Source organism: Palaemon carinicauda, chromosome 35 (genome assembly GCF_036898095.1).
Source record: "Palaemon carinicauda isolate YSFRI2023 chromosome 35, ASM3689809v2, whole genome shotgun sequence".
In the NCBI taxonomy this organism is placed as follows: Eukaryota; Metazoa; Arthropoda; class Malacostraca; order Decapoda; family Palaemonidae; genus Palaemon; species Palaemon carinicauda.
The window spans coordinates 71122370-71142247 of NC_090759.1; the positions used below are offsets into that span (position 1 = coordinate 71122370).

The 19878-nt window shown below is 44.0% G+C and overlaps 1 long non-coding RNA gene across 1 annotated transcript; it reads right to left on the reverse strand.

Moving 5' to 3' along the window:
• Positions 1–4119: 4119 nt before the first annotated feature.
• On the reverse strand, positions 4120–14187 carry LOC137627539 (uncharacterized). Its single transcript, XR_011041180.1, has 2 exons — positions 14082–14187; positions 4120–4216 (listed from the first exon to the last, which is right to left on the reverse strand). It is a non-coding gene; the product is annotated as an uncharacterized lncRNA (long non-coding RNA).
• Positions 14188–19878: the final 5691 nt, after the last annotated feature.

Genomic DNA, 19878 nt, shown 5'->3' on the forward strand with positions numbered 1-19878 from the left:
AAGAACAAAAATTTTTCCAATTACTGCTGCACTGGAAGAAGCAAGGAATTTTTCTGCAACTTTTCATCAAGAAGATAACTTCTTCCAAGATAATACTGTCCCAAATGCAACAAGTATAAAAAGAATTTCATAAAATTTATCTGGATGTTGAAATCAAAGTATAAAGGTAGTAGTTAATTTCTTTATTTTATGAATAAACTTACACGAATATACACATCTTTCATAGTTGGAATTGTAAAGTTGTGATTTAAAATAATTTTCCAATTACAGGCAAATCTTCAAAAATTTGTACAAGACAACGAACGGCAGTTAACATCTGTTTTCCATAATACTGCTGCTGGAGGTGGAGTAAAAGTATGAAGAGACGAGGTTACTACTGTTGGAGGAGAGGATGAGGACTACGGGGAAAGGAGTTGAACAACTGGGGGAGAGAGGAGAGGAAACTTGAGAGGACAAGTGCTCCTGAAGGACGAGGACTAGGACTGTACTGGTGCTGAAGGATGAGGAAGAGGACTGTACTGCTGCTGAAGGAGACTAAGAGGAAGAGAAGAGTTTACTGTTTCTGGAGGCGGAGGACTAAGAGGAGAGGAATTCCCTGCTGCTGAAGGATGAGGGCAGTTTACTGCTGCTGAAGGATGAGGCCAGTTTACTGCTGCTGAAGGACGAGGCCAGTTTACTGCTGCTGCTGAAGGACGAGGCCAGTTTACTGCTGCTGAAGGACGAGGCCAGTTTACTGCTGCTGAAGGACGAGGCCAGTTTACTACTGCCGCTGAAGGACGAGGCCACTTTACTGCTGCCGCTGAAGGACGAGGCCACTTTACTGCTGCCGCTGAAGGACGAGGCCACTTTACTGCTGCCGCTGAAGGACGAGGCCACTTTACTGCTGCCGCTGAAGGACGAGGCCACTTTACTGCTGCCGCTGAAGGACGAGGCCACTTTACTGCTGCCGCTGAAGGACGAGGCCACTTTACTGCTGCCGCTGAAGGACGAGGCCACTTTACTGCTGCCGCTGAAGGACGAGGCCACTTTACTGCTGCCGCTGAAGGACGAGGCCACTTTACTGCTGCCGCTGAAGGACGAGGCCACTTTACTGCTGCCGCTGAAGGACGAGGCCACTTTACTGCTGCCGCTGAAGGACGAGGCCACTTTACTGCTGCCGCTGAAGGACGAGGCCACTTTACTGCTGCCGCTGAAGGACGAGGCCACTTTACTGCTGCCGCTGAAGGACGAGGCCACTTTACTGCTGCCGCTGAAGGACGAGGCCACTTTACTGCTGCCGCTGAAAGACGAGGCCACTTTACTACTGCCGCTGAAGGTTGAGGCCAGTTTACTGTCGCTGCTGAAGGACGAGGCCACTTTACTGCTGCTGAAGGATGAGGCCAAAATGAAGCCAGTTTACTGCTGCCGCTGAAGGACGAGGCCACTCTACTGCTGCCGCTGAAGGACGAGGCCACTCTACTGCTGCTGAAGGACGAGGCCACTTTACTGCTGCCGCTGAAGGACGAGGCCAGTTTACTGCTGCGGCTGAAGGACGAGACCACTTTACTGCTGCCGCTGAAGGACGAGGCCACTTTACTGCTGCGGCTGAAGGACGAGGTCACTTTACTGCTGCCGCTGAAGGACGAGGCCACTTTACTGCTGCTGAAGGACGAGGCTAAAATGAAGTCAGATTACTGCTGCTGAAGGACGAGGCCAGTTTACTACTGCTGAAGGACGAGGCCACTTTACTGCTGCCGCTGAAGGACGAGGCCACTTTACTGCTGCCGCTGAAGGACGAGGCCACTTTACTGCTGCCGCTGAAGGACGAGGCCACTTTACTGCTGCCGCTGAAGGACGAGGCTACTTTGCTGCTGCCACTGAAGGACGAGGCCACTTTACTGCTGCCGCTGAAGGATGAGGCCACTCTACTGCTGCTGAAGGACGAGGCCACTTTACTGCTGCCGCTGAAGGACGAGGCCAGTTTACTGCTGCCGCTGAAGGACGAGATCACTTTACTGCTGCCGCTGAAGGACGAGGCCACTTTACTGCTGCGGCTGAAGGACGAGGTCACTTTACTGCTGCCGCTGAAGGACGAGGCCACTTTACTGCTGCTGAAGGACGAGGCTAAAATGAAGTCAGATTACTGCTGCTGAAGGACGAGGCCAGTTTACTACTGCTGAAGGACGAGGCCACTTTACTGCTGCCGCTGAAGGACGAGGCCACTTTACTGCTGCCGCTGAAGGACGAGGCCACTTTACTGCTGCCGCTGAAGGACGAGGCCACTTTACTGCTGCCGCTGAAGGACGAGGCCACTTTACTGCTGCCGCTGAAGGACGAGGCCACTTTACTGCTGCCGCTGAAGGACGAGGCCACTCTGCTGCCGCTGAAGGACGAGGCCACTCTACTGCTGCTGAAGGACGAGGCCACTTTACTGCTGCCGCTGAAGGACGAGGCCAGTTTACTGCTGCCGCTGAAGGACGAGATCACTTTACTGCTGCCGCTGAAGGACGAGGCCACTTTACTGCTGCGGCTGAAGGACGAGGTCACTTTACTGCTGCCGCTGAAGGACAAGGCCACTTTACTGCTGCTGAAGGACGAGGCTAAAATGAAGTCAGATTACTGCTGCTGAAGGACGAGGCCAGTTTACTACTGCTGAAGGACGAGGCCACTTTACTGCTGCCGCTGAAGGACGAGGCCACTTTACTGCTGCCGCTGAAGGACGAGGCCACTTTACTGCTGCCGCTGAAGGACGAGGCCACTTTACTGCTGCCGCTGAAGGACGAGGCCACTTTGCTGCTGCCGCTGAAGGACGAGGCCACTTTGCTGCTGCCGCTGAAGGACGAGGCCACTTTGCTGCTGCCGCTGAAGGACGAGGCCACTTTACTGCTGCTGAAGGACGAGGCCACTCTACTGCTGCTGAAGGACGAGACCAGTTTACTACTGCTGCTGAAGGACGAGACTAGTTTACTACTGCTGCTGAAGGACGAGACCAGTTTACTACTGCTGCTGAAGGACGAGACCAGTTTACTACTGCTGCTGAAGGACGAGACCAGTTTACTACTGCTGCTGTAGGACGAGACCAGTTTACTACTGCTGCTGTAGGACGAGACCAGTTTACTACTGCTGCTGTAGGACGAGACCAGTTTACTACTGCTGCTGTAGGACGAGACCAGTTTACTACTGCTGCTGAAGGACGAGACCAGTTTACTACTGCTGCTGAAGGACGAGACCAGTTTACTACTGCTGCTGAAGGACGAGACCTGTTTACTACTGCTGCTGAAGGACGAGACCAGTTTTACTACTGCTGCTGAAGGACGAGACCAGTTTTACTACTGCTGCTGAAGGACGAGACCAGTTTACTACTGCTGCTGAAGGACGAGACCAGTTTACTACTACTGCTGAAGGACGAGACCAGTTTACTACTGCTGCTGAAGGTCGAGGCCAGTTACTGCTGCTGATGGATGAGGCCAAAATGAAGCCAGTTTACTACAGCTGCTGATGGACGAGGCCAGTTTACTACAGCTGCTGAAGGACGAGGCCAGTTTACTGCTGCTGAAGGACGAGGCCACTCTACTGCTGCTGCTGAAGGACGAGGTCAGTTTACTACTGCTGCTGAAGGACGAGGCCAGTTTACTTCTGAAGCCAGTTTACTGCTGCTGAAGGACGAGGCCAGTTTACTACTGCCGCTGAAGGACGAGGTCACTTTACTGCTGCCGCTGAAGGACGAGGCCACTTTACTGCTGCTGAAGGACGAGGCTAAAATGAAGTCAGATTACTGCTGCTGAAGGACGAGGCCAGTTTACTACTGCTGAAGGACGAGGCCACTTTACTGCTGCCGCTGCAGGACGAGGCCACTCTACTGCTGCCGCTGAAGGACGAGGCCACTCTACTGCTGCCGCTGAAGGACGAGGCCACTCTACTGCTGCCGCTGAAGGACGAGGCCACTCTACTGCTGCCGCTGAAGGACGAGGCCACTCTACTGCTGCCGCTGAAGGACGAGGCCACTCTACTGCTGCCGCTGAAGGACGAGGCCACTCTACTGCTGCTGAAGGATGAGGCCAGTTTACTGCTGCTAGGAGTACTATGAATGAATTCGGAAGGAAGTTACTGCTGCAAATTCAATTCCTCAACTGCTTTGCCTGTCTTCGCTTTTTCTACAAGAGGTGTCAACATGTATTTTTCATATCCAGCAACTTGTAACTCTTCATCTTCACATGATTTGTTGTGGCAAGTGTTCCTGCAAAATAGTACATTATTTACGCCTTCTATATCCAAATATAAAACAATTTGTATTCCTAATAATTTTTAACCTTTTAACACCTCACATCAACTATTCATGTAAACAATTTTGGAAAATGAATGTCTAGAAATATCTAAAATATTCTAATAATTTAAAGAACATTTTTTAAAGGGTATGCAATATCAAATGCTTGGTCATTTCATTATATACTGTGTAGGTTTAAAATTCTCCCAATTTGTAGTTGATGGTTTCGTAAGAGAAGCCTTTAGTACAGTGTACCCATCAGGTTTATATTTTTTAACTTAAGACCAATAGAAAAGTGGAAAAAAAAATACAAAAAAATTTTTTTTGGAATTTCAGCCCTCATGGTTAAGATACTGAAAGCATTGAGATCATTCAGAACGGGAACGCCGAGTTAACATGAGAGGCATATATTAAGCTTTGAAAGGGAAAAAGACCGAAAATAATATTAAGTGCAAGTAGTATACTGCACCATACTGATTCCATGGTGGAAACTTATTGGAATATCAGTAAATTAATTTGAACTTATACAGTTTGGCAATGGCTACTAGGAGAAAATCAAAGGAGTATAGGATGTGAAGGGGACGATATTGTTGCTGGAGGGAGAGAGGTAAGAGGAGAGGAGATTATTGCTGCTGGTGGTAGAGCACTGGAGGATACTGCTGCTGGAATACAGGAGTAGAAAGTTAGTGGTTATGGAGGATGATCGGAAGTTATTGCTGCTGGAGGAGAGGAGGATACTGCTGCTATAGGAGAGAAAGTTACTGCTGTTGAAGGAATAGTAGTAAGTAGAGGGGTAATTGTTACTAGAAAAGGAATAGGGAGAGAGTATAATACTGCTGTTGGAGGAGGAGAGGAAGTTGCTGCTGCTGAAGGAAGAGGAGCAAGAGGAAAGGAGAATACTGCTACTGGAAAGAATAGGTGGAGAGTGCAATACTGCTGCTGGAGGAGGAGACGAAATTACTGCTATTCGAGGAGGTGCAATAAAGAAAGTTTCTGCTGCTAAAGGAGGTGGGATAAGAGGAGAGAAAGCAAGGTATTGCTGCTGGAGAAGGAGTACAAAGAATTACGTTTCTTCTGCTGTTGAAGGAAGAAGAATAAAAGGAAAGAGGTTATTGCTGCTGAAGGAGGAAGAGTATGAAGAGAGGAGGACATTGCTACTGGAGGAAGATAAGTATGAAGACAGGAAGTTCCTGCTTATGGAGAAGTAGAAGGTGACGTCTTGTTGGAGGATTAAGAGCAACAGGAGAGAAAGTTATTGCTGTTGGAGGAGGAAGAGTATGCGGAGAGGAGGTTACTGCTGTTCGAGGAGGAAGAGTATGAGGAGAGTAAGTTACTACTATAGGAGTAGGACGAGCATGAGGAGAGTAGGTTACTGCTGTTAGAGGAGGAAGAGTATGAGAGGAGGTGGTTACATCTGTTGGAGGAGGAAGAGTATGAGAGGAGGAGGTTACTTCTGTTGGAGGAGGAAGAGTATGAGAGGAGGTGGTTACTTATGTTGGAGGAAGAAAAAATGAGGACAGGAGGTTACTGCTGTAGGGGAAGGAAGAGTATGAGGAGAGGAGGTTACTACTGTTGAAGAAGGAAAAAAATGAGGAGAGGAGGTTACTGCTGTTGGAGAAGGATGAGTATGAGGAGAAAAGGTTACTGCTATTGGAGAAGAAAGAGTATGAGGAGAGGAGATTACTGCTATTGGAGAAGGAAAAGAATGAGGAGAGGAGGTTACTGCTGTTTGAGAAGGAAAAGAATGAGGAGAGGAGGTTACTGCTGTTGGAGAAGGAAAAGAATGAGGAGAGGAGGCTACTGCTGTTGGAGAAGGAAAAGAATGAGGAGGGGAGGTTACTGCTGTTGGAGAAGAATGAGTATGAGGAGAGAAGGTTACTGCTGTTGGAGGAGGAAGAGTATGAGAGGAGGTGGTTACTGTTGTTGAAGGAGGAAGAGTATGAGAGGAGGAGGTTACTGTTGTTGGAGGAGGAAGAGTATGAGAGGAGGAGGTTACTGTTGTTGGAGGAGGAAGAGTATGAGAGGAGGTGGTTACTGTTGTTGAAGGAGGAAGAGTATGAGAGGAGGAGGTTACTGTTGTTGGAGGAGGAAGAGTATGAGAGGAGGAGGTTACTGTTGTTGGAGGAGGAAGAGTATGAGGAGGAGGAGGTTACTGTTGTTGGAGGAGGAAGAGTATGAGGAGGAGGAGGAGGTTACTGTTGTTGGAGGAAGAAGAGTATGAGGAGAGAAGGTTACTGTTGTTGGAGGAGGAAGAGTATGAGGAGAGAAGGTTACTGTTGTTGGAGGAGGAAGAGTATGAGGAGAGAAGGTTACTGTTGTTGGAGGAGGAAGAGTATGAGGAGAGAAGGTTACTGTTGTTGGAGGAGGAAGAGTATGAGGAGAGAAGGTTACTGTTGTTGGAGGAGTTAGAGTATGAGGAGAGAAGGTTTCTGTTGTTGGAGGAGGAAGAGTATGAGGAGAGGAGGTTACTGTTGTAGGAGGAGGTTACTGTTGTTGGAGGAGGAAGAGTATGAGGAGAGAAGGTTACCGTTGTTGGAGGAGGAAGAGTATGAGGAGAGAAGGTTACTGCTGTTCGAGGAGAAAGAGTATGAGGAGAGTAGGTTACTGCTATAGGAGTAGGAAGAGCATGAGGAGAGTAGGATACTGCTGTTGGAGGAGGAAGAGTATGAGGAGAGTAGGATACTGCTGTTGGAGGAGGAAGAGTATAAGGAGAGGAGGTTACCACTGTTGGATAAGGAAGAGTATGAGGAGAGGAGGTTACCGCTTTTGGAGAAGGAAGAGTATGAGGAGAAGAGGTTACCGCTGTTGGAGAAGGAAGAGTATGAGGAGAGGAGGTTACCGCTGTTGGAGAAGGAAGAGTTTGAGGAGAGGAGGTTACCGGTGTTGAAGAAGGAATATTATGAGGAGAGGAGGTTACCGCTGTTGGAAAAGGAAGAGTATGAGGAGAGGAGGTTACTGTTGTTGGAGAAGGAAGAGTATGGGGAAAGGAGGTTATTACTGTTGGCGAAGGAAAAGTAGGAGGAGAGGTGGTTACCACTGTTGGAGGAGGAAAAGAATGAGGAGAGGAGGTTACTGTTGTTGGAGAAGGAAGAGTGAGGAGGAGGAGGTTACTACTGGTGGAAGAGGAAATGGAGGAGGAAAAGAGGTTACTGCTGTTGGAGGAGAAAGAGTAAGAGAGGAGATGGTTACTGCTGGAGGAGAAGAAAGAGTACGAAGAGAGATTACTGCTGTTGGAGGAGGAAAAGAATGAAGGAGGTTACTGCTGTTGGAGGCCTGAAGAGTATAAGAGGAGGTGGTTACTGCTGTAGGAGGCCTGAAGAGTACGAGGAGAGAAGGTTACGGGTGTTGGAGAAGGAAATGTATGAGGAAAGGAGGCTATACTGTTGGAGGAGGAAAAGTATGAGAGGAGATGAGATTACTGCTGTTGGAGGATTTAGAGTATAAGGAGAGACGATTACTGGTATTGGAGGATGAAGAGTATGAGAAGAGGAGGTAATTGCTGTTGGAGAAGGAAGAGTACGAGGAAAGGAGGCTATGCTGTTGGAGGTGGAAAAGTATGAGGAAAGGAGGCTATGCTGTTGGAGGAGGAAAAGTATGAGATGAGATGAGATTACTGCTGTTGGGGGATTTAGAGGATAAGGAGAGACGATTACTTCTATTGGAGGATGAGTATGAGAAGAGGAGGTAACTGCTGTTAGAGAAGGAAGAGTATGAGAGGAGGTTACTGCTGTTGAAAAAGGAAGAGTATGAGGAGAGGAGGTTACTGCTGGAGGAGAAGGAAGAGTATGAGGAGAGGAGGTTACTGCTGTTGGAAAAGGAAGAGTATGGGGAGAGGAGGTTACTACTGTTGGAGAAGGAGAAGAGGTTACTGCTGCTGGATGAGGAAGAGTATGACGAGAGGCGGTTACTGCTGTTGGAGGCGGAAGAATATGAGAGGAGGTTACTGATGTTAGAGGAGAAAGAGTATGAGGAGAGGATGTTACTGCTGCAGGAGAAGAAAGAGTACAAGTAGAGGAGGTTACTGCTGTTGGAGGAGGAAAAGAATGAAGGAGGAGGTGGTTACTGCTGTTGGAGGCCTGAAGAGTACGAGGAGAGAAGGTTACTGCTGTTGGAGAAGGAAAAGTATGAGGAAAGGAGGCTATGCTGTTGGAGGAGGAAAAGTATGAGGAAAGGAGGCTATGCTGTTGGAGGAAGAAGAGTATGAGAGGAGACGAGATAACTGCTGTTGGAGGATTTAGAGTATAAAGAGACGACGATTACTGCTATTGGAGGAGGAAGAGTATGAGAGGAGGTGGTTACTGTTGTTGGAGGAGGAAGAGTATGAGAGGAGGTGGTTACTGTTGTTGGAGGAGTCAGAGTATGAGAGGAGGGGGTTACTGTTGTTGGAGGAGAAAGAGTATGAGGAGAGAAGGTTACTGTTGTTGGAGGAGGAAGAGTATGAGGAGAGAAGGTTACTGCTGTTGGAGGAGGAAAAGTATGAGGAGAGAAGGTTACTGCTGTTGGAGATGGAAGAGTATGCAGAGGTTACTGCAGTTGGGGGAGAAAGAGTATGAGGAAAGGAGGTTACTGCTGGAGGAGAAGAAAGAGTATGAGGAGAGGAGGTTACTGCTGGAGGAGAAGAAAGAGTATGAGGAGAGGAGGTTACTGCTGTTCGAGGAGGAAGAGTATGAGGAGAGTGGGTTACTGCTATAGGAGTAGGAAGAGTATGAGGAGAGTAGGTTACTGCTATAGGAGCAGGAAGAGCATGAGGAGAGTAGGTTACTGCTGTTGGAGGAGGAAGAGTATGAGAGGAGGAGGTTACTTCTGTTGGAGGAAGAGTATGAGAGGAGGAGGTTACTTCTGTTGGAGGAAGAAAAAATGAGGACAGGAGGTTACTGCTGTTGGGGAAGGAAGAGTATGAGGAGAGGAGGTTACTACTGTTGAAGGAAGAAAAGAATAAGGAGAGGAGATTGCTGCTGTTGGAGAAGGGTGGGTATGAGGAGAGGAGGTTACTGTTGTTAGAGAAGGATGAGAATGAGGAGAGGAGGTTACTGCTGTTGGAGAAGGAAAAGAATGAGGAGAGGAGGTTACTGTTGTTGGAGAAGAAAAATTATGAGGAAAGGAGGCTATGCTGTTGGAGGTGGAAAAGTATGAGGAAAGGAGGCTATGCTGTTGGAGGTGGAAAAGTATGAGGAAAGGAGGCTATGCTGTTGGAGGAGGAAGAGTATGAGAGGACACGAGATTACTGCTATTGGAGGATTTAGAATATAAAGAGAGAAGATTACTGCTATTGGAGGATGCAGAGTATGAGAAGAGGAGGTAACTGCTGTTGGAGGAGGAAAGAATGAAGAGGTGGCGGTTACTGCTATTGGAGGCCTGAAGAGTATGATGAGAGGAGGTTACTGCTGTTGGAGGAGTCAGACTATGAGGAGAGGAGGTTACTGCTGTTGGAGCAGTCCAAGTACGAGGAAAGAAGGTTAATAGTGTTGAAGGAGGAAAATAATGAGAAGACGAGGTTACTGCTGTTGGAGAAGGAAGAGTATGAGGAGAAGGGGTTACTACTGTTGGAGGCGGAAGAGTATGAGAGGAAGTTACTGCAGTTGGGGGAGAAAGAGTATGAGGAGAGGAGGTTAATGCTGGAGGAGAAGAAAGAGTACGAGTAGAGGAGGTTACTGCTGAAGGAGAAGAAAGTGTACGAGGAGAGGCGGCTACTGCTGTGGGAGGAGGAAAAGAATGAGGAGGAGGAGGTTACTGCTGTTGGAGGCCTGAAGAGTATAAGAGGAGGTTACTGCTTTTGGAGGCCTGGAGAGTATAAGAGGAGGAGGTTACTGCTGGTGAAGGCCTGAAGAGTACGAGGAGAGAAGGTTACTGCTGTTGGAGGAGGAGGAGGTTACTGTTGTTGGAGGTCTGAATAGCATAAGAGGAGGTGGTTACTGCTGTTGGAGGCCTGAGGAGTATATGAGGTGGGGGTTACTGCTGTTGGAGGCCTGAAGAGTACGAGGAGAAATGGTTACCACTGTTTGATGAGGAAAAGAATAAGGAGAGGTGGTTACTGTTGTTGGAGGAGGAAAGAATGAAGAGGTGGTGGTTACTGCTATTGGAGGCCTGAAGAGTATGATGAGAGGAGGTTACTGCTGATGGAGGAGTCAGACTATGAGGAGAGGAGGTTACTGCTGTTGGAGCAGTCCAAGTACAAGGAGAGAAGATTAATAGTGTTGAAGGAGGAAAAGAATGAGAAGAGGAGGTTACTGCTGTTGGAGAAGGAAGAGTATAAGGAGAAGGGGTTACTGCTGTTGGAGGCGGAAGAGCATGAGAGGAGGTTACTGCAGTTGGGGGAGAGAGTATGAGGAGAGGATGTTACTGCTGGAGGAGAAGAAAGAGTACGAGTAGGAGGAGGTTACTGCTGGAGGAGAAGAAAGAGTACGAGGAGAGGCGGCTACTGCTGTTGGAGGAGGAAAAGAATGAAGAGGAGGTTACTGCTGTTGGAGGCCTAAGAGTATAAGAGGAGGAGGTTACTGCTGTTGGAGGCCTAAGAGTATAAGAGGAGGAGGTTACTGCTGTTGGAGGCCTAAGAGTATAAGAGGAGGAGGTTACTGCTGGTGAAGGCCTGAAGAGTACGAGGAGAGAAGGTTACTGCTGTTGGAGGAGGAAAAGAATGAAGGAGGAGGAGGTTACTGCTGTTGAAGGCATGAAGAGCATAAGAGAAGGAGGTTACTGCTGTTGGAGGCCTGAAGAGTATATGAGGAGGAGGTTACTGCTGTTGGAGGCCTGAAGAGTACGAGGAGAGAAGGTTACTGCTGTTGGAGGAAAAGAATGAAGGAGGAGGAGGTTACTGCTGTTGGAGGCCTGAAGAGTGTAAGAGGAGGAAGTTACTGCTGTTGGAGGCCTGAGGAGTATGAGGAGAGAAGGTTACTGCTGTTGGAGGAGGAAAAGAATGAAGGAGGAGGTGGTTACTGCTGTTGGAGGAGGAAAAGAATGAAGGAGGAGGTGGTTACTGCTGTTGGAGGAGGAAAAGAATGAAGGAGGAGGTGGTTACTGCTGTTGGAGGCCTGAAGAGTATAAGAAAAGGAAGTTACTGCTGTTGGAGGGCTGAAGATTACGAGGAGAGAACGTTACTGCTGTTGGATAAGGAAAAGTATGAGGAAAGGAGGCTATGCTGTTGGAGGAGGAAAAGTATGAGGAAAGGAGGCTATGCTGTTGGAGGAGGAAGAGTATGAGAGAGGAGAGAAGAATACTGCTATTGGAGGATGAAGAATATGAGGAGAGGAGGTTACTGTTGTTGGAGGAGTCAGAGTATGAGAAGAGGTGGTTACTGCTGTTGGAGGAGTCAGAGTATGAGAAGAGGTGGTTACTGCTGTTGGAGGAGTCAGAGTATGAGAAGAGGTGGTTACTGCTGTTGGAGGAGGAAGAGTATGAGAAGAGGAGGTTACTGCTGTTGGAGAAGGAAGAGTATGAGAAGAGGAGGTTACTGCTGTTGGAGAAGGAAGAGTATGAGGAGAGGAGGTTACTGCTGTTGGAGAAGGAAGAGTATGAGGAGAGGAGGTTACTGTTGTTGGAGAAGGTAGAGTATAAGGAGAGGAGGTTACTGCTGTTGGAGAAGGAAGAGTTTGAGGAGAGGAGGTTACTGCTGTTGGAGAAGGAAGAGTTTGAGGAGAGGAGGTTACTGCTGTTGGAGAAGGAAGAGTATGAGGAGAGGAGGTTACTGTTGTTGGAGAAGGTAGAGTATAAGGAGAGGAGGTTACTGCTGTTGGAGAAGGAAGAGTTTGAGGAGAGGAGGTTACTGCTGTTGGAGAAGAAAAAGTAGGAGGAGAGGTGGTTACCACATTTTGAGGAGGAAAAGAATGAGGAAAGGAGGTTACTGCTGTTGGAGAAGGAAGAGTATGAGGAGAGAAGGTTAATAATGTTGAAGGAGGAAAAGAATGAGAAGAGGAGGTTACTGCTGTTGGAGAAGGAAGAGTATGAGGAGAAGGGGTTACTGCTGTTGGAGGCGGAAGAGTATGAGAGTATGAGCGGAGGTTACTGCAGTTGGGGGAGAAAGAGTATGAGGAGAGGAGGTTACTGCTGGAGGAGAAGAAAGAGTATGAGGAGAGGAGGTTACTGCTGTTGGAGGAGGAAAAGAATGAGGAGGTGGTGGTTACTGCTGTTGGAGGAGAGTATGGGGAGAGGAGGTTACTACTGTTGGAGAAGAAAAAGTAGGAGGAGAGGTGGTTATCACTGTTTGAGGAGGAAAAGAATGAGGAGAGGAGGTTACTGCTGTTGGAGAAGGAAGAGTATGAGGAGAGGAGGTTACTACTGTTGGAGGAGGAGAAGAGGTTACTGCTGTTGGATGAGGAAGAGTATGAGGAGAGGGGGTTACTGCTGTTGGAGGCGGTAGAGTATGAGAGGAGGTTACTGCTGTTGGAGGAGAAAGAGTATGAGGAGAGGTGGTTACTGCTGTTGGAGAAGGACGAGTACGAGGAGAGAAGGTTAATAATGTTGAAGGAGGAAAAGAATGAGAAGAGGAGGTTACTGCTGTTGGAGAAGGAAGAGTATGAGGAGAAGGGGTTACTGCTGTTGGAGGCGGAAGAGTATGAGCGGAGGTTACTGCAGTTGGGGGAGAAAGAGTATGAGGAGAGGAGGTTACTGCTGGAGGAGAAGAAAGAGTATGAGGAGAGGAGGTTACTGCTGGAGGAGAAGAAAGAGTATGAGGAGAGGAGGTTACTGCTGTTGGAGGAGGAAAAGAATGAGGAGGTGGTGGTTACTGCTGTTGGAGGCCTGAAGAGTATAAGAGGAGGAGGTTACTGCTGTTGGAGAAGGATGAGTATGGGGAGAGGAGGTTACTACTGTTGGAAAAGAAAAAGTAGGAGGAGAGGTGGTTATCACTGTTTGAGGAGGAAAAGAATAAGGAGAGGAGGTTACTGCTGTTGGAGAAGGAAGAGTATGAGGAGAGGAGGTTACTACTGTTGGAGGAGGAGAAGAGGTTACTGCTGTTGGATGAGGAAGAGTATGAGGAGAGGGGGTTACTGCTGTTGGATGAGGAAGAGTATGAGGAGAGGGGGTTACTGCTGTTGGATGAGGAAGAGTACGAGGAGAGGGGGTTACTGCTGTTGGATGAGGAAGAGTACGAGGAGAGGGGGTTACTGCTGTTGGAGGCGGTAGAGTATGAGAGGAGGTTACTGCTGTTGGAGGAGAAAGAGTATGAGGAGAGGAGGTTACTGCTGGAGGAGGAGAAAGAGTATGAGGAGAGGAGGTTACTGCTGTTGGAGGAGTCAGTATGAGGAGAGGAGGTTACTGCTGTTGGAGGAGTCAAGAGTATGATTAGGAGGAGGTTACTGCTGTTGGAGGAGGAAACTTATGAGGAGAGGAATTTACTACTGTTGGAGAAGGAAGAGTATGAGGAAATTACTGCTGTTAGGAGGGAGAGTATGAGGAGAGGAGGTTATATTTGTCGGAGGAGAAAGTATGAGGAGAGGAGGTTATTGTTGTCGGAGGAGTAAGTATGAGGAGAGGAGATTACTGCTGTTAAGAGGAAAAATATGAGGAGGAGGAGGTTATTGTTGTTGTTAGAGAAAGTATGAGGAGAGGAGATTACTGCTGTTAAGAGGAAAAGTATGAGGAGATGATTGACTGATTGATTTAAAGTTTTCAGGCATCCTGATGAGGAGAGGAGGTTACAGCTGTTGGAGGAGGAAGAGTAATGGGAGGAGGAGGTTACAGCTGCTGGAGGAGAAGGTTAAGAGAAGTTACTACTCATGAGGAAGTGTATCAGGAGAAGTTACTGCTGCTGCTGCTAAGGGGAGGATGACACTGCTACTGGAGACAACTACAAATAATTGGGACAAGATAAATGTTTTAGACTAATTACTTTTAGATATCTCACATTAGAACAGGACGATTCTGCAGCTCCTTTTCTGAATTTCATCTGTTGAGTGTTGTGGGTTTTTTTTTTTCATATCAGTGATAATTATCAGTTCTTCTTCATATCATTAGAGTTGCAGCAAGCGTACCTGCAAAATAGTACATTATTTAGCTGTGCATACTTGTAAAAAAAGAACATTTCAATTGAATTATTTTATTGTTTCTTTTATGCTTATTTTGTTTTCTTGAATCTCCTATCCACAAGAGTATAGTTGAATAATTTTAAGTACTTTTGATTTTTTTTTCAAATCGTTAAATTAATTGAACTTTTATATACATGGAGTTTATAAAACTTTTTTTAACGAAATTTTTAAAGGTATACCATTGAAAATCCTATGTTTAGTAACTAACTTGATCATTTGAGTATGTTCTCTCCACCTTAAAACCTTTGTGCTCTAGATTGTAAAACAAGCCATTGTGCTCTAGATTGTAAAACAAGATTCACGCAATTGTATAGGGGAATGGTCGATTATTGTAAAATCAATTTTAGTTAATAGTTTTTCTTAATATTAAGAAATAATTTAACGTTTGCTCATCAGGCTTTAAAAATTCATCTTAATATCAATAAAAATTATAAGAAATTAGTGCAGAAAAAGTAATTCCTAGGACATTTGGGCTTCATAGTTAACAATAGTTAGTCTAGTTGCTAATACTGAAGGCAGTGAGGTAATCAAAAACTTAAATACATAATAGATTTGACAAAAAATGAACAAAATGCGGGAATGTTGAGTTACTATTAATTTTTATATTGGAATTACTGACAAGGAAGAAGACTTAGGGGAAGTATTATAACTAGTGAAGTGTAAGCAACAGAACTCGACATTCCACCTTGTTCTTTAATGGTAGATTTATAACTCCTTGGCATATATCAATAATCTTATTATGGAAATTAATTTAAACTTGTCACACTACGTTTGGTTATGACTAATAAGAGAAACCAGAGTGGTACTTAGTCACGGAATGCAGGTAATAATCTCAACGACTACGATGGTTTCATAGAAAGGTAATTACTGTCTTGAAAAATCAAGACAACTCCAACTTCTAATCTCCGGTAAAATCGGGAGAAAATTCAAGGCCAAATGACCTTTCTTGTGCGAGATTTGTCCATCTTGAAATACCATCTCAATCAAGGTTGACAGCCATAAAGTCAAATTTGGATCCATGGATTTTTTTTGCACAAAACATGGTAGTTAAAGATATTGCACATAGGACAAAGTTCGAAAAAACATGGACTGGAGAACAGAGGGTTCAAGAGGCACAAAAAACTTTGCCAAGACCCTCAAATAATGCCTGCAGAGCACCACATTTGGTGTACTGGAAGCACTAACCCTATCCTTCGGGTTTCAACCTTTAGGAAATTTATTAGTTGTCGATCCTGACTAACCAACCCTACAACAGTCAACCCATAACTGGTACTGGTATGTCACCCAAATTAAATAGCTGATAATTGTAGGCCTACCCTTTCAAGGTGAGAATGCTATATAAACCTTATAATAATTTAAGTATCAGGTTTATGATTTCTTTTACAAATTGCCTGAACTCAATCAGAATTCTAGATATAGATCGAACTTAATTTTTTTTTCTCAGTTCTGATAAATAGAAGTAGGAAAATCTCAAAAATAAGGAAACGAGAAATTAAGATACAGCCAGGCCGTCGAAAAATTAAGTATTTGGGTCATTTCTGAATCATTCTTGAGTCTAATGTAACTAATTTAGCCAAATTTAACATACTATAAAGTTTCCTGCAATGCTTAAAAGACTGCAAGGCAACGAGCTTGAAATCAAAATTGCAGTTGAACGTTGGACGGGGATATGAGGATGGACCAGTAAAACCCTCCCGGAGCAAGTACCACCACAAAACAGGTGCTAAACTTAGACAATATAACAGAATAAGCACACCTAGAGCAGCAATTTTAGAAGAATGTATGCAAGACTCTACAGAGCTAATAAGTTACAAGTTAGGTAACGTGTATTTTGGAAACACTTGACAAAATTAGAGGAACATCAACGAATTTTGTACTATTTGGTTAAGCCTCTACTCTACACGAGAACCCACAATGTTCTACCTCTTGAGAGGTGGTACTTATGGCCGTGTCACTTCGATGTGAAAGAAAATTTCTTCCCATACGTTTAAAAAAACCTTACAGGAAACACATTCTCTCTCTATTGGTATATAAATCTTTAACATACCGTCATTACCTTCAAAGACTTGAGTGCTTTTTGTGTATAATTTCTAGATTAATAAAGTTACCATTTCATAAACTTAAATCGATTTAAAAACTTATTACAATTAAGACAAATAAATCATATATTTACCTGGATCAAATTGTATTTAGTTTGTAGCCATTATTTCATGGGATTCAGACTTCTTTCATTAGCCCAAATATACGATGCAAAAGACTATCCTTCCACGAGATTTTGGTCTCCTGCGAGCTACTGTCGATATAAATATTTAAGCTCATCGAGACGACAATCATCCTGAAAAAAAAAAAATACTTCAAACTCCTTTCTTTATTTTTTTTTTTAATTTAAGAGTTTAATACCACGCAAAGCCTTGCATAAATTTTGTATTTAAGATTAATTTCCTTAAAAGTATAAATACGCAATTCAAAGTAATTATAAACAGCCTATGCACTTTATTCCATGACTTATCTTAATGACACTTAGGCCTACAACAATTTTCAAATAATTCTTATTTTCCTTTACAAGGAAACAAGTTATTCCTGAAATATGTATAAAGCTTTATCGAACAATGTTTAAAATACCCTTAATTTTCTATGAGCTGATGACTAATAATGGCTGACAGATGACAATCTTTGTATTACCTGTAGCAAAAAGGTTAGTCGGGTCTCTTTTAATCATTACATTATAATCCTTACCATCCATAGATTTTTCATGACCACCAGGGTACGATCTTAATAGTTTGCCAACGTACTAAAGCTTTAGACCTGGTATCTTCATGGTGGATAAAAACCGCCCATTAATAGATTACGTCAGTTTCTTCCACTACTGGTCTTCTGTAACCACGATCCTGCAACATACACTAAATTACTAATTTTGCCACAACACCAATACATTTAATATGCTCGCAAAACTTCACGATCGTTATTAACCACAAAATTCTAGCCGCGTTCGAAAGGAACCGACTTTTCCCCTTATTCTGTTTATAATATCGAATAATGAATCAACCGACTTACTGACTTCGATCCCAGTACGTTATGTTCTACACGTTTGATACTTTGGTTCATAGATTATAAAAACTTTGTAGGCCTTGCCCATCAAAAATTATTGAGCGCCTCATTAATTTAAATGCTATTACTGGATGCAAACATTTACCATCTCAAATAGAATGGTTATTACATATATATAAAATTAACTTCGTCACAAGGCCAATTGTTTTTTGCAAACTGTTTAAAAAACCTAGGCCCCTCAAAAAAATTAAAGTAGAAGAATAACTAACTAGCATCTTTTACAACCTTAGGCTTTTCAGTTACTCCAAGCTCGAACGCAATTAAAGACAATGTACTTTCATAGAATGAAGTAAACATTAAAAGGGCAAACACATGACCTGTAGTATGAGCATCAGTTTTAAATTGATTTACGTACAAATAGCATTTTCACAATCTAGATTCAAAGTGAACTCATACAAAACTTCAATCATTCGTTTCCCATTATTTAGACATCTGCCCCTTTGCTATCTGTGTGCGCCAACGAACTACAGCACTCTCTCGTTCAAGGTAATATCTCCAGCTAAAATCTAATCGTGGAATAAACCATGTCCCCAATGAAGTTAGTAATAACATATCCTAATCACCCACCTAAATTTTGTTCCAAAAAATCTAATCAAGTTGGGCTTTAAACTAATCCTCAGTTAAAAAACAAAAACAAAAAATTATCTCTGGCTTCAGCATTCAATTTTCAATTATTCAAAATCACCTTTCGTCACCTGAAACTTCTCTAATTAGGCCTAACCTCTTAACCAAGTTGTCAACGTAATTTTCTATTACCACAATGTTAATACAGGTAAGCATAACCTAAAGTAAATTTATAAAATGCTGTTGTACTGACCAGTCGTAACCTTAAGTCATGTTAACATTTCAATCCAGTTAACCACCAAGGTTAACCCTGTTAACCACCACCATTACAATGGTTCCCGATAGCCTAAACGGGTCGAGAGGGTTTCCAACGTCTAACCAACTGTTCAACTTCAAATCTTAACACAGTATATTATTCTTAATGTTTTGGAGTTATTAAATGAGCGTTGGTTATTTCTGGACTAACTCAATTGTGAACGCTTAATCACAATGACAATGCATTCAATTAAACTGTATAGGTACTTTCACTAACAAAAATTTAATTGCATTTGCGTTCATGGGTATGCATTTAGTCACTCCAGTATCAAAATCTACAAAAATTTGCCAAACTTATAGTTTGCAATCTGAAAACCTGTCTTCCCGAGTCACAAGTCCACAATTATTCGACTCAATTAGCAGCTTATAAAACATACTGGCTCATAAGTCCACAATTATTTAACTCCATAAGCAGCTTTTAAACAATTAACGCGAATAGGATAACTTATACTTTCCTGTGCTAAGTTTGAACGACAGATTGAACAAGTCTAACCTCGCTTCCCTTAAACACTTTCAGGTCACGCCCCATTATTATTCCAGTTTCCACACTAAAATCTCAAATTCACTTAGTTAAAAAATATTTTTCTGCATTAAACTGCATCAGCTTAAACAGCATAACCTCCCATCTCCAGCATATTTTGAAGAACAAATTTGCCCATATGTTTTAATTCATTAAGATTTTTAATAGCCTGAACCAGTAAGTCCCAATAAAGTAATTATTAGTGTAAGAGCAGCTTAATTATACGTAATCTTTTAAATACAAAAATTAATTTTCGATCGATCGAATTATAGACTACTTCCCCGGAGTTATTTGAACTTTTATTACTGCATTTACAAATGAACAAAATTACAAAATATCAAAAAGCTTCAAAGGCCACTCATGAATGGCAGAGGTAAGGGACATTGACATTACTCTATCAACAGGACAAAGCCCTCGAGACTACATAAAAATGGTGAGCGCCAAAGACACCTCTCCACCCAAGCTAGGACAGAGAAGGGCCAGGCGATGGCTGCTGATGATTCAGCAGAGATTTTTACTTTACCAAACACCCCGTCCTTAGCTCACAACAATGGTGAGGTTGCAGCGACCAAAATATAGAGTTATAGCAAGACCTACCAAGGCCTTGGACCTACCCCATTTGGGCGTTCATCCGTTTCGTTACCAATTCGGCCAAATAATTACTACTTTTATTATTATTATCGTTATTATTACTTGCTAAGCTACAACCCAAGTTGGAAAAGCAGAATGCTCTAAGTCAAGGGGCTCAAACAGGTTAAATAGCACAGTGAATAAAGATGATTAAAACATTTTAAGAACAGTAAAAATCTAAAATCTCATACCATGAAAACTTCGAAGATAGTGTCTCCAAGTGTACCCTCAAGCCAGAGAACTCTACCCAAAGACAGTGGACGACCATGGTACAGAGGCTATGGCACTACCCAAGACCAGAGAACAATAGTTTCATTATTTAAGGTCTTCAAAGAAAAGCCGATTACCGAATACTGCAGTTCACTGTTCAAGGCTCTGTTTTGGCAATTTAAAAATTCTTATTTCTGATAGGGCTAGTTTTCATAGAAAAATTCTACTTCCCAGGCAGAGAGCAATAAATATAATAAATATCTCCCGAC